The sequence below is a fragment of the Nomascus leucogenys genome, chromosome 4 (genome assembly GCF_006542625.1).
Source record: "Nomascus leucogenys isolate Asia chromosome 4, Asia_NLE_v1, whole genome shotgun sequence".
Taxonomy (NCBI): domain Eukaryota; kingdom Metazoa; phylum Chordata; class Mammalia; order Primates; family Hylobatidae; genus Nomascus; species Nomascus leucogenys.
The window spans coordinates 91,831,893-91,843,126 of record NC_044384.1 but is presented as its reverse complement, the minus strand read 5'-3'; the positions used below and the strand labels follow the sequence as shown (position 1 = coordinate 91,843,126).

The 11,234-nt window shown below is 46.9% G+C and overlaps 1 long non-coding RNA gene across 1 annotated transcript in view; it reads right to left on the bottom strand.

The window, feature by feature from the left end:
* Positions 1–2,999: 2,999 nt before the first annotated feature.
* The window catches only part of LOC115834787, a 45,736-nt gene continuing 37,501 nt past the window's right edge, over positions 3,000–11,234 (bottom strand). Inside the window, exons 2-3 of the long non-coding RNA XR_004029726.1 lie at positions 3,814–4,025; positions 3,000–3,554 (exon numbers count right to left, since the gene is read on the bottom strand). This is a non-coding gene — a long non-coding RNA (uncharacterized LOC115834787). The remainder of the gene's footprint in view (positions 3,555–3,813; positions 4,026–11,234) is intronic.

The following is an 11,234-nucleotide window of genomic DNA, read 5'->3' as shown; positions in this document are numbered from 1 at the left end:
ACTTATTGGTGTCAGAGGGTGGGAAATAAATCCAACTAAAATTCAGAACTTTCTACCTTGGCGAAATGTTTAGGAGTCTAGTGGTGTGGGGCCTGCTCTAAGGTAATACATAGATTGTTGCAACTGAACCCTCTCACAACCAAAAGAGAACACCACCAAGTGAACATGTTTGATGTGAGGAAGACAGGTTCTTCCTCATTTAGGTGTCTGACTCTGGCCCATTTACTGAGTGATTTCAAAAGCTGCTAGTTTTGAATGTGGCCCAGCAGCAGGTCCAGGCTCTGTGCAAGCTGTTCTGTCACGTGGGCCAATGACCCAGCAGATCCAGTCTGAGGTGTCAGTGGTAGACAGGAACACTGTGTGCAGCCTTTGCCAAGCCCCAGCAGGCGACCCATAGCTCAGGCCCTTAGGATTTTGGAGCAAGGCCCTGTCATCATCCACAGATAACCACTCTCCTTTTGAGAAACAGGTTTTGGACTGCTTATTAGTCTGTTTCACACTGCTATAAAGATACTACCTGAGACTGGGTAATTTATAAAGAAAAGGGGGTTAGTTGACTCACTGTTCTGCACGGCTGGGGAGGCCTCAGGAAACTTACAGTCATGGTGGAAGGGAAAGCAGACACGTCTTACATGGCGGCCAGTGGGAGAAGAATGAGCAAGACGGGAACTACCAAACACTTATAAAACCATCAGATCTCGTGAGAACTCACTCACTGTCACGAGAACAGCATGGAGGAAACAGCCCGCATGATCCAGTCACCTCCACCAGGTCCCTCCCTTAACACCTGGGGATTACAGTTCACGATGAGATTTGAGTGGGGACACAAAGCCTAACCATATCAGCCTGTGTCTGGGTCTTCATAGAAACTAAACACTTGACCAAGGGCCACCAAGTTACCACATGGCCTGAGCTGCCCATCATGATCTGGGAATTATCTGACCCATGTTGCTATAAAGTTGGGCATGCACAGCAGCGCTCCATTTGAATGAAAGTGATGTATGTGTGATCGGGCCCAAGCAGGTCCTGAAGGCACAAGTAAGTTACGTGAAGAAAGGGCCCAAATGCCTGTGGCCCCCACTCCTGCTCCAGGTACCTTCTCTCTCCCCACCTACATCTTGCTGCATGGGGAGTTTCCTCTCATCAGTTGACACAGGAAGAGAAGACTCAGGCCGTACTTACAGGTGGTCTGCTCCATATGCAGGTGCTATCGGAAAATGGACAGCTGCAGCCGTACAGCCCCTGCGGCACAGGCAAAGGATGGAAAATTCTATTCCAAACACGAGAAATGGGAAAGAAAAGACTAACTGAGCACGACCAAATCCAAAACCCAACAGGACAAAATTAAATCTTAAAGCTTAAGATTAATTTCCTTTGACTCTTTGTCCTACCTTCTGGACACACCGGGGCAAGGCTCCTGGTGGCCACACTCCTACAGCTTTGTGTGCCTATGGCTTTCCCAGGCTGGTGGTGCATGCTGGTGGCTCTATAGGTCTGGAGTGGCCTCTGCCCCTTTGGCACCACTAGGCATTGTCCTATGGGGACTCTCCATGGCCCAAACCTATAGCAGCTCTCTGCCTGGGCCCCAGGCTCTCCATGACACCCAGTGGAATCCAGGAGCAGGTACTTTTCCTCCACACTGTGTGCACTCCGCGCATCTGCAGAGCTGGCACCATGCTGACACCATCGAGATTTACTGCCTGCGCCTTCTGGGCTGGCAGCCCAAGGAACACCTGGACCCACATGAGCCTCCATGGGGGTGGGACAGGAGTGATGAGCTAGCTTGCAGGGAGGAACAGAGATTGAGGCAAGGCTGGGCAGCACACCTCAAGGTCTTATGGAGGCCCTGGGCTCTTCTTTTGAAGCCATTCTGCCCTCAAGGCCCCAGCACCCTGAGCCTGTGATGGGCATGACAGTCTGGAAGCTCTCAGAAATGCCTTAGGGGGTCATTCTCCCATTGTCTTGATGAGCAGCTTCTGGCCTCCTACCCATGCTAATCTCCTTATCCAAATTTGCTTGGCCAAACCCTTGCTATTCACTCCTGAACATGTTTTCTTATTCTTGACATGGGCAGACTAAGAGTTTTCCAAGTCTTTAAGTTCTGTTTCCTTCCTATTATCAATTCTTTAACTCATTTCTCTTTTCTCGCCTTTTGCTATAAGCAGTCAACAGAAGTCATGCAGCACCCGGAGTGCTTTGCTTAGAGAGTTCTTCCAAAAAAATATTCTAGTTCATCGCTTTTAAATTCTGCTTCCCACAAAGCCCCAGGGCATGGACACAATTCAGCCAAGTTCTTTGCCGCTTTGTAAAAGGGACAGCCCTCCCCCAGTTTCTAATAAGATAGTTCTCATGTCTGTCTAAGACCTCACGAGAATGGCTTTGACTGCGTGGATCTCCACCAGCATTCTGATCACGACCACTGAGATCATCGCTACCAGCCCAGAGGTTCTCTCTACAGCCCTGCCCTCCTCGGCCTGCACTGGAGTCACCTTAGCACCACCTCCGTTCACAGAAATGTGCGTTTTTCCAGCGTGCACTTCAAAACGTTTCCAGCCTCTCCCGTGACCCGCTTCCAGCTTGGCCACCACTTTCCCGGGTGTTTGTTACAGCAACAACCCCACTTCCTGGTACCAATGTCGGTCTTAGCCTGTTTGTGCTGCTCTAACAAAACACCATAGAATAGGTCATTTATACGTTGTAGAAATCGATGGCTCACAGTTCCGGAGGCTGGGAATCCTGCGCTGCAGGTGATGTCTCGAGAGGACCTTCTTACCGCGTCCTCACATGGCAGAAAGTAAAAGCGCACACAGGCACCAAGCTCATTCCTCACCCTTTTATAAGGCACTGATCCCACCCATGAGGTCAGATCCCCCACGGCCTCATGGCCTTTCAAAGGCCCCACCTCTTACTACCGTTGCGTTGGGGACTTTTCAACATGAATTTTGGAGGGACACAAATATTCAGACCACAGTAAGCCATGACTAATGCACACAGAAAACTGAAGTTTCAGGATGCATTTGCTCTCATTCCTCTCCATCAACTCAATGGCAGCTGTCAGAAGGCTCTCAGGCTTGAATGGGTCTTAATCCCATCTTTGTCTTCTGTTGATCGGTCCAACTCAGGCATTTTATTGGGCCTTTGTCTCCCAAAGCTTGTTAAAATCCTAACGCTTGGAGCAGTTGCCTTTTCTGCCCTTGCAGTGCTCTGAATTTATGGCTCCATCTCTCTGTTCACTTTCATCTCTGCTTGTAAGCTGGGCCTTCTTTCTCAAGCTGGTCTCTGTCTCGTGTTACTGGACCTAACACAAAACTCACAATGTGGTGTTTTCCCACTTCGCCCCTTGGGCTCCTGGCTGAGCCTTCTTGTATTCAGCCTGCCAGGTCACCAGGAGTGATTTTAGCAAGTTTGCTGCTCCAACACCACCAAGTCCCCATCACTCGGGCCCCCAATGCCTGCTCTCTTGGCAGCAGCTGGGTTTGGGGGTTCTGATTGCTACCACAATACAGCCTGGCCTGTCCTGACTAATACAGAAGCAGGCTCTGTGAAGGAGGGCGCTGCCATAAGGAGAAATGCAACTTAACACTTATCTACACAGTCTCTGTGGGGCATAACAGTCAGATTTTCCCGCTCATGTGTCTGGGCTCTGCTTGACTGATCTTGGCTGGGCACATTCCCATGACAGCAAGTCGTGACTGGCTTTGGACACAGAAAAGGGTGAGAGACCAGGGTCACAGATACAATCTAGTGTAGGGGGACAGATAACTCAATGTTTAAATTCATAGGGTGCTGGACCAAGAGAGGGCATATCCAAACATGATGTGCTCATCCATCGGAGATGCTGGATCTGCAGACGGTGTAGTGACTGGGTGGGCTTTGGCAGGTCAACAGAGGGGTGGATGGCAGAAGAGACGATACCATGTGTTCACCACACCATTTCTTCCTCCTAGGCAAATGGAAAGACTGCATTTCCCAGTCACCCCTATGGTTAGTGTGGTCGCATGGGGGTCATGTGACCGAGTTCTGACCTATGGGCTATGGGAAGAAGCAATGTAAGCTACTTCCCAATGGCCCTTCCCTTTCCAAGGTGACCTTACAGGACACATGTTCCCAAAGTCAACTCAAAGATGAAGAAGAGTCACCTGACCACCATATGCAAGTAAAAAATAAACCTGAGACCTCAGGGGGTATTTGTTAACTGCAGCATAGCCTACTTTCAAAGCATGGTTCCTGGACCAGCTGCATCATCCAGGAATGCAGTAGAAATGCAGATTCTCAGGCCTTGCCCAGGCCTACCAAATCAAGGATGCTGGGGTGGAGCCTAGCAATCCACGTCTAAAAAGCTCTCCAGAGCAATCCGAAGGCTGTTCCTGGCCAGGTGCGGTGGCTCATGCCTATAATCCCAGCACTTTGGGATTACTTGAGAGGACCTTCTTGCCATGTCCTCACATGGCAGAAAGTGAAAGGGCACACAGGGGGATCAAGGCAGGCGGATCACTTGAGGTCAGGAGTTCCAGACCAGCCTGGCCAACATGATGAAACCCCATCTCTACTAAAAATACAAAAATTAGCCAGGTGTGGTGGTGTGTGCCTGTAGTCCCAACTACTCAGGAGGCCGAGGCAGGAGAATCACTTGAACCCAGGAGGTGGAGGTTGCAGTGAGCCAAGATTGTACCACTACCCTCCCGCCTGGGCGACAGAGCGAGACTCCGTCTCAAAATAAATAAATAAATAAAGGCTGTTCCAACCATACAGGAGTTCAGGACACTGGCAAGGGTGTGATTAAAGTGAAGGACCAGGTGTTCCCAGCTGTGCAGGCAAAGAAGTGCAGCAAGGAAAGCACGCAGTACAGCTGTGTAGAGCACTCCCAGCAAAGCAGGTGGGCAAAGCAAACACAGAGGGCCTGGAGGTGTGGAAGGGGTGCAAGGTTTGGACATTAAATCTCAGAGAGGAAGCAATCCAAAATTAAAGAGATCCCAGGGGTCGTGATGGGCACAGAGGGGCAGATGAAGTTCGCTGGACAGGGGAGGTCAGGGGTCTGGGGGCCATGGTGTGGGGTTGCTTGTCCCAGCTGGGATGGACACAGGAATTGGGCTGGAGAAGATGTGCAAGAGGTGGTCTTGTCCAAACCCTGCACATCCAGCTCCAAGCATGTAGGTAAATTCCACTGGAACCAACTCCCAACATCAGACTCTGGAACAATTTCAAGGACGCTGAGTAATAGTCAGGGTTCTCCAGAGAAACCGAGACAGTAAGATGTGTACATACACACAGACAGAGATTATTGTAAGGACTTGGCTCACACAATTACAGAGGCTGAGCAGTCCCAAGATCTGTAGCTGGGAACCTGGAGACCCAGGAGGGCCGATGGTGTAAGCTGCAGTCTGAAAGGCGGCAGGCTCTAGACCCAAGAAGAGCCAATGTTTCAGTTTGAGCCTGAAGGCAGGAAAAAACCAATGTCCCAGCTCACCCAGGTAAGAGGACTTCCCTCCTACTTGTCACGCCCGTCCGTGTGAAGAGACCACCAAACAGGCTTTGTGTGAGCAATGAAGCTTTTTAATCACCTGGGTGCAGGCAGACTGGGTCCAAAAAAGGAGTCAGCAAAGGGAGATAGGGGTGGGGCAGTTTTATAGGATTTGGGTAGGTAGTGGAAAATCACAGTTAAAGGGGGTTTTTCTTTTGTGGGCGAGGGTGGGGGGGTTACAAGGTGCTTGGTGGGGAGCTTCTGATACTCATTGACTAGGAGAAGGAATTTCACCAGGTCAGTTGATTAGTTAGGGTAGGGCAGGAACAAATCACCATGGTGGAATGTCATCAGTTAAGGCAGCAACTGTCTATTTTCACTTCTTTTGTGGTTCTTCAGTTGCTTCAGGCCATCTGGACATATACATGCAGGATTGGGCTCAGAGGCCTGTCACCACTCAGCCTTTTTGTTCTATGCAGGCCTTCATTGGGTGGGATGAGGCCCTGTAGAAAGTAAAAAGTTTCCGCTTCAAAGTTCCCCTTCTTGTTAAAGAATAAATCATAAGTGTTAGAAATAAGTTTCTTTTAAAGACTAACTTTCTTCAAGCCTCCTTGTTTTGTGCTAATAACTTTTTGTTAAGCTCTATCCTATGTAACTGTTGGACATGCTCACCGACATGTTCCAGCTCACAGCCTATGCCCCTTCCTTAATTGGAAATGTGATTACTTCCTGAAACCTTTTGTAAGCAACTTCTTTGTTCTTCCTTGCACTTACCTACTTAGGAAAGTTGCAAATCGAGTATCAGTTTAAGATTGTGAGGTCCCACTCCAGCCAATGGATGCAGGACACGGCAGTAAGGACAACCCAAATGCGTAAGGGATAAATGCATCTGCTTTTCTTTTGTTCAGGTGTGCTCCCACCATTGTTGCATCTGCAACTGAGCACCATTTCTGCAAAAAGTAAAGACGGCCTTGCTGAGAGATCTTTTGTCTCTGTGCTGACTTTTCTTCGTGGCACCGATTATCTATTTCTAACAATTTTGGTGGCAATTGTATGGGGATACATTTTCCTCCAGGGGCGTCTCTAGTCCTCTCTCATGAGGGGGTGCTCCGCCGCCTCTTGCAGTGGCCTCAGGGGTAAGGGACCGAGACCCATGTGGTGTGATGAATAAACCCAGACTCTCAGCAATGTAGAAAGAAACTGGCCAACAACCTGGGGTAAGGATCCTCATATACTGAGGTGACGCCTCTGTGCACCGACCAACAAAGGAGAAGCCGGGGGAGCCGGTAAAGTACTTCTTGGTGGTCAGATTCTGGAGGGCTGAATTGTGTGTGCACATGAATGATCACAGACAACCCTGCTTGTGGTGTTGTTTGTTTGGATGGTGACAAATCCTACTGCTGGACGGAGTGAGTGGGTCCTCTCTGTGCTTCCATAGCAACCTCAGATGGCTTAGGACAGATCCTGCCATGGGATTTATACTGGCACGCCAACTCTAAGAGGGGCCTAGTTCTCCCTTGGGGGAGTGGCCAGAGAGGACAACACAAGTGGGAAGTATGCAAGGGACCTTCAGAGGGGGAAAGGGAGGAAACAGGTCAACTTTCCACAGCAGGCAAGGCAAGACACACCCTGGTTTGAGGGGGCCTTCTGAAAATTTCAGAGGGGTTGAACCTCACACAAACCTCCGGTAGTAAGAAAAATATTCAGAATTCTCCTTTCCCTTCTTCTCGGGGGAAGAAAGAGGCTAAGCTCCACTCCCGCTGGTCCCTCCCCTAGGGGAAGGGGAAGGAGGAGGGAGAACAGCAGCATAAGCGACTGGCAGAGGCAGGGAAAGACCGGCAGAGAGGAAAGAGAAACCGGGAGAGGAAGTCAGAGAGAGAGAGACAAAGAGGGAGTCAAAGAGAGAAAGAAAGAGAGAGACAGAGAGTCAGAGAGAGAGAAAAGAAAGACAGAGACAAAGAGGGAGTCAGAGAGAGAAAGAGAGAGACAGAGAGAGACAGAGACAAAGAGGGAGTCAGAGAGAAAGAGAGAGAGAGTCAGAGAGAGAGAGAAAGAGACAGAGGGAGTCAGAGAGAGAGAGTCAGAGAGAGAAAGAGACAGACAAAGAGGGAGTCAAAGAGAGAAAGAGAGACAGAGAGTCAGAGAGAGAGAAAGAGACAGAGACAAAGAGGGAGTCAGAGAGAGAAAAAGAGAGAGACAGAGAGTAAGAGAGAGAGAAAGAGAAGTAGTAAAGAGAAAACAGTGTACCCTATTCCTTTAAAAGCCAGGGTAAATTTAAAACCTGTAATTGATCATTGAAGGTCTTCTCCGTGACCCTAGAACACTCCAATACTGCCTGTAAAGAAGCAAGAGTCACACCAGTGAGTGCAAGACCTTTATTAATCAGTGAGTCCAAACTACCCGCCCTGTTGTTACAGTAATAGATGTAAAAGATGCCTTCTGGGCTTGTCCCTTTGTAAAGGACAGCCGGGACCTATTTGCCTTTGAGTGAGAAGACCCTCACTCCGGTGGAAAACACTCCGATAGGCAGTGTTACCTCAAGGGTTTACAGAGTCTGTGAATTTATTTAGTCAAATATTCGAACAAGTCATTTAATTAGCAAAGATAAACGGAAAATTGAGCTTGAATGGATTGAAGGCATCACATTCTTCCCTCTGCTGGAGACTAAATAAGAGCTTAGAAAATTTTGGGATTAGTTGGATGGATACCGTCATCTATGGGTAGACTCATGCCCTAAAAACAAAACCGTTACACAAAAAGCTCACACGAGACGGAGACCCCCTCATGTGGCAATTACCAGAAATCCAACAGGTGGAAAGGTTAAAACATCTATTAGTAACTGCCCGTCTTAGCTTTACCCTCCTTAAGCAGCCATTCCACCTTGTTGTCGGTGTAAACAAGGGCGTAGCCCAAAAGCACTGAGGCTACTGACAACCTGTAGCCTTCCTAATCAAAAATCCTTAACCCATTAACCCACAGATGGCCCAAATGCATTCAATCTGTAGCAGCAACTTCTTTGCTGACAGAAGAAAGTAGAAAAATAACTTTGAGAAGAAACCTCATTGTGAGCCCACCTCACCAGGTCAGAACTATCCTAAGTCAAAAAAAAAAAAAAAAAGAAAAGAAAAGCAAAAAGGTAGCTTACTAGCTCAAAAAAAATTAAAATATGAAGCTATTCTGTTAGAAAAAGATGATCTAACATTAACCACTGATAATTCCCTTAACCCAGCAGGTTTTCTAACAGGGGATCTAAATCTTAATTAATTACCATACAAAGGTCTGACCAGGCCTAGAAGGAACTCCCTTCAGGACAGGACAATAGATGGTTCCTCCCGGGTGAATGAGGGAAAAAGCCACAATGGGTATTCATTAAGTAATAGGGAAATAGAAGTAGAGTTAGGAAAATTGCCTATTAGTTGGGCAGTTGTTTGCACTCAGCCAAGCCTTAAAATACTGACAGAATCAGGAAGGAGTCATTGTGAAAAGTAAAGTAGAGGTTCCTCCTCAAAGACTTTCTTCCCCATCTAACCAGGAATAAATAGTAACTTCTCTTAGAAGCAAAATGTGTTCAAAGACCAGTGCTAACATTCTTAAATATCTGCTAGACGTAATAAAGAAATCAATGTACTTTATGTCGTTAGCTCCCACAATTTAGCCTAAATATTTGCCCTGGCATGCTTATACTGGTCCAGGTAAGCATTAGGTCCTAGCCTCTTCCTCTTCCTTGTTTGTGTCTCACATGTCCATGTGAAAAGACCACCAAACAGGATTTGTGTGAGTAACAAGGCTGTTTATTTCACCTGGGTGCAGGCGGGCTAAGTCGGAAAAGAGAGTCAGCAAAGGATGGTGGATTATCATTAGTTCTTAACAGGTTTTGGGATAGGCGGTGGAGTTAGGAGCAATGTTTTGCTAGCAGGGGGTGGATCTCACAGAGTACATTCTCAAGGGTGGGGAGAATTACAAAGAACCTTCTTAAGGGTTGGGGAGATTACAAAGTACATTGATCAGTTAGGGTGGGGCAGAAACAGATCACAATGGTGGAATGTCATCAGTTAAGGCTATTTGCACTTCTTTTGTGAATCTTCAGTTGCTTCAGGCCATCTGGATGTATATGTGCAGGTCACAGGGGATATGATGGCTTAGCTTGTGCTCAGACGCCTGACGATTTGAAGGTGTTTTTATCTTTCTCAGCATTCCACGAGTTCCATCTTCCTTTGTTCTCCTCTGCCTTTGCCTCTTTTAAAAAGGTCTAAGTTGCTAGCCAATCGGGACAAATACAGAATGTCAGGCCTCTGAGCCCAAGCCAAGCCATCGCATCCCCTGTGACTTGCCTGTATATGCCCAGATGGCCTGAAGCAACTGAAGAATCACAAAAGAAGTGAAAATGCCCTGCCCCGCCTTAACTGATGACATTCCACCACAAAAGAAGTGTAAATGGCCAGTCCTTGCCTTAAGTGATGACATTACCTTGTGAAAGTCCTTCTCCTGGCTCATCCTGGCTCAGAAAGCTCCCCCACTGAGCACCTTGCGACCCCCACTCTGCTCGCCAGAGAACAACTCCCCTTTGACTGTAATTTTCCTTTATCTACCCAAATCCTATAAAACGGCCCCATCCTTATCTCCCTTCGCTGACTCTCTTTTTGGACTCAGCCCGCCTGCACCCAGGTGAAATAAACAGCCATGTTGCTCACACAAAGCCTGTTTGGTGGTCTCTTCACACGGACGCACATGAAACACAATGCGAGGTCCCGTTCCAGCCAATGGAAACCAGACACAGCACTAGGGTGGACGCATCAGGTTATAAATGACCCTGTCTCCTTTGTTCGGGGTACTCTCCTGGCAAAACCGCTGGTGAGTGTTCGAAACTATAAAAATGGGCTTGCTGAGGAAATTAAATTGATGTTCAAGTGCTATTTCTTTATGGCACTGGGGAACAAGCATTTCAAACATCATTTATACCAATTCTAAGTTAAATTTGGACTAAATGGGGTCTTATTAATACCAAAGGATAATTGAAATCCCAAACTTACAAGGTTTTCAACAAAAGTAAAGTTTGCTAAAAGTTAACAGTATAACATGTATTATCCTGACTTACCATGTTGTGGCCTTAGGCTGTCTAGTCCACAGATATAAGGAAGTTTGCTTTGGAAAACAATGGTTATCATCTTTGAGAGAAAAAAAAAATTTGTTTTGAAGGTTTAAGCAAGTTTTGAAATGTTAATTGTAAAGCAAACATATTGGCTAAAGTTAAAGGGGTATCTTCCAGTTTGTCTGTGAACTAGACATTAAAATAAAAGCACAATGGGTTTTTCTGAAAGCACTAACCTGCTCTTTAACAAAAATTATAAAAGGTTAAAGAGAGTCTGGAAATCTTACCTTGTGGTCAGACCTTAAAATTGGATGCATATGTCTACAAGGTTTTATTAAAATGAAGTTTAACATGAATAACACACTAATATAAAGGTGAAATTTAGCTGATCTGGTATAAAATTATACAGGAAGCATTGTCAAATATAAAATGGTGTTTCACTTTCTTTAGTCCAAAAACTAATAAACATAGGACATTTCTCAGCAAGAGGGCACTAAGGACTATAAAGTCCACTGCTGATGTCCCCACATTTAAAACAAAAGATCGATTTCTTAGAAATTATATACTTGTTTTATCCTCCACCCTTAAAACAAAAGGTCTTTTAGCACAGGCGCCGCCCTGAGAGTTTCCAGTACGTCAGCACCAGCCTGGGGATCACGTTCTCATCAAAGGGTGGAAAGGAGG